Below are 2,385 nucleotides of genomic sequence, written 5' to 3'. Positions count from 1 at the left end.
AAAAAAAAAAAAAAAAAAAAAAAAAAAAAAACACCACATTGTGTGACACCTCTGTTTTCTCTCTTTGAATATGGTGAAAGAGGGTTTTTCTGTGATAAACAGTCACCTAGTGATGAACTGCAATCTTCTGATCAGTATTCTCCAATCATCACGCTCATTACAAGCTGCATTTCACAGCCACACACACGTTGTATCATGTGTGATGAAGTCGCTGATTTGTCTTTTCTCTCCCAGAGGTTGTTTGAAATGAGAGGAGACCACAACACAGCCGGAGGGTGGACGAAGCAGCCAAAAAACAGCACAGGATCAAGACTTCGCATTTGATATAAATCCTCTGTTAAATTAACAATATAACCACAGACGTGTAATAAAAAATGACACAGTGCTAATCATATGCAAGTCTCATTGAGATGTTTTGTTTCTACTCTTGGGAAAATTACCAGGAAAAAGGTTTGGGATGAGGTCAAAAGCAGGAAGTACTGACACAAAAAGAAGCAAAGACGAGCGCACTAGGGATAAAACTAACAATGTTCAGTATGAATTATTACTTCCTTGATTAAAGGTTTAATCATTTGATATAAAAATATTAGAAATGCCCTGTACAATCTTCCAAACTAAGCAGACACGTTTGCCAGTCCAGCTAGAGTCAGTTCAGTCTCCTTTATGATAGAGGAGGAAAACCAACATGTGGCAGAAAAAGTCAAACATCAGAAAACAATTTGTTCAAACAGGCCTATCTGGTTCTTTACTAAAGGTCACAGGATGTTCTTATCTTCAATGAGACTTTATCATTTGAGCTGTTTTCAGATAAAAATCCTTCTTTGTGGGGTTTTATGGAGGGAGGATGATGTTTAATTATCTCCACCTGGAGTTTTCCATCTGACTCACACACAAACAGACTTTGGTTATAACTTATAAGCACTGAAACCTTCTGCATCAAATTAAAATCAAAAGACTTTCTAAAGACCTTTTTAATACCACACACAGAACGAGGGAAAACAAACAAGAAAGCCTACAATTATTTGTGCATGCATGAATTTATTGAATTATATGACTTTATATATCATTTTTGTCAGTACTTCCCCAGCTATATATAATAATAATTCCTGTTAATACATGATTAATCATTTCATTGGACCTGAACCCATGTATGGTTCACACAACAGGCCTAATGGTCACAGGCCCCGGGGGCCACCTGGGGCCCGTATGAGCCTCCGAATGAAGTGACTGTTTCTTGTTTGAAAGTCACAGAGATAATGTAAAAGACTTGAAAGGCTAAAGACCAAAGGTTAAAGTATCCCAAAGAGTCGCACAATGACACAAAGATACTTAAGGTGAATACAAAGAGACACAAAATGACCACAAGGAGATACAAAATGACCATACAGAGATTCACAACTACAGAGATGCAAAACGACCACAAAGATACTCAAGACGTCTACAAACAGACACAGTGCAACTACAAAAAGATTCAAAACAGAGATGCAAAATTACCACAAAAATACTGAAACATCCACAAACAGACAAAGAAACCACAAAATGACCATTAAGATACCCAACACGACTGGAAAGAGACACAAAAACACCATAAAGAGATTCAAAACAACAACTGAGAGATGCAAAATTACCACAGACGCTAAATCAACCACGAGCCGACTACAGAGACACAAAATGACCATAAAGACACTTGACCTCAAACCACTGAAAACGACGTGGCTGTGTCATTGTCTAGGCCTAGGGGACTGTTGTGTTATAAAATAATTCATTTGTTAATTTAGGTTTTTGCTAAAATTTGTACATCATGAGTTGATGAGCTTCCTAGCAGCAGCCTAAAGTTATAACTAATGTTACTGTCTACACGAGGCAAACGCATATATTCAAGACCTTTGTAAATTAAATGTAAGACTTTTTGATACCTTCTAAAGGTTTTCTTTCCAAAGGAACTGAATGCAAGGCTTTTCACGGCTTAAAACCTCCCTGCTCCTTTTGAAGTGTGAGGGGTCAGAGGGAGCAGAGCTTTCTCAGAGGATTCAGTCGGCCTCGTTTCTTCAGGCCGAGACATTAACGCCAAACTCAGTTAAGACAAGAGCACAGGCTGTCACACCAGCTCAGTCAACTGGCCCTAATCTGGGCTGGAGACTGCACCAGTGTGTGTGTGTGTGTGTGTGTGTGTGTGTGTGTGGGAGGGGGTAAGGGAGAGACTGGTGGTGGTGGGCGAAAAAATCTAATTTTTTAATCTTCACCACTGTCACCTCACCATCTTTGGCTGTCCCTCAATTCACCCCCCCCCCCCCCCCCCCCCCGCAACACCACTCCCCTCCAAGAGCAATTCAGCTGGATGAGTGTGTGAAGCTACATATCATTTCAGATTCTTCAAATGACAAG

The 2,385-nt window shown here is 39.7% G+C and overlaps 1 protein-coding gene across 1 annotated transcript in view; it reads right to left on the bottom strand.

Annotated features, from left to right (window-relative positions):
* The window catches only part of LOC111645608 (tubulin beta chain-like), a 12,970-nt gene that overhangs the window by 8,042 nt on the left and 2,543 nt on the right, over positions 1-2,385 (bottom strand). The gene's annotated exons all lie outside the window — the stretch shown is intronic.

The sequence above is a fragment of the Seriola lalandi genome, unplaced genomic scaffold (assembly GCF_002814215.2).
Source record: "Seriola lalandi dorsalis isolate HSWRI2012SDOR001 ecotype SW California unplaced genomic scaffold, Sedor1 jcf7180002054954, whole genome shotgun sequence".
NCBI classification, from domain to species: domain Eukaryota; kingdom Metazoa; phylum Chordata; class Actinopteri; order Carangiformes; family Carangidae; genus Seriola; species Seriola lalandi.
The sequence above is the reverse complement of the archived record's forward strand: the minus strand, read 5'-3'. Positions and strand labels throughout refer to the sequence as shown.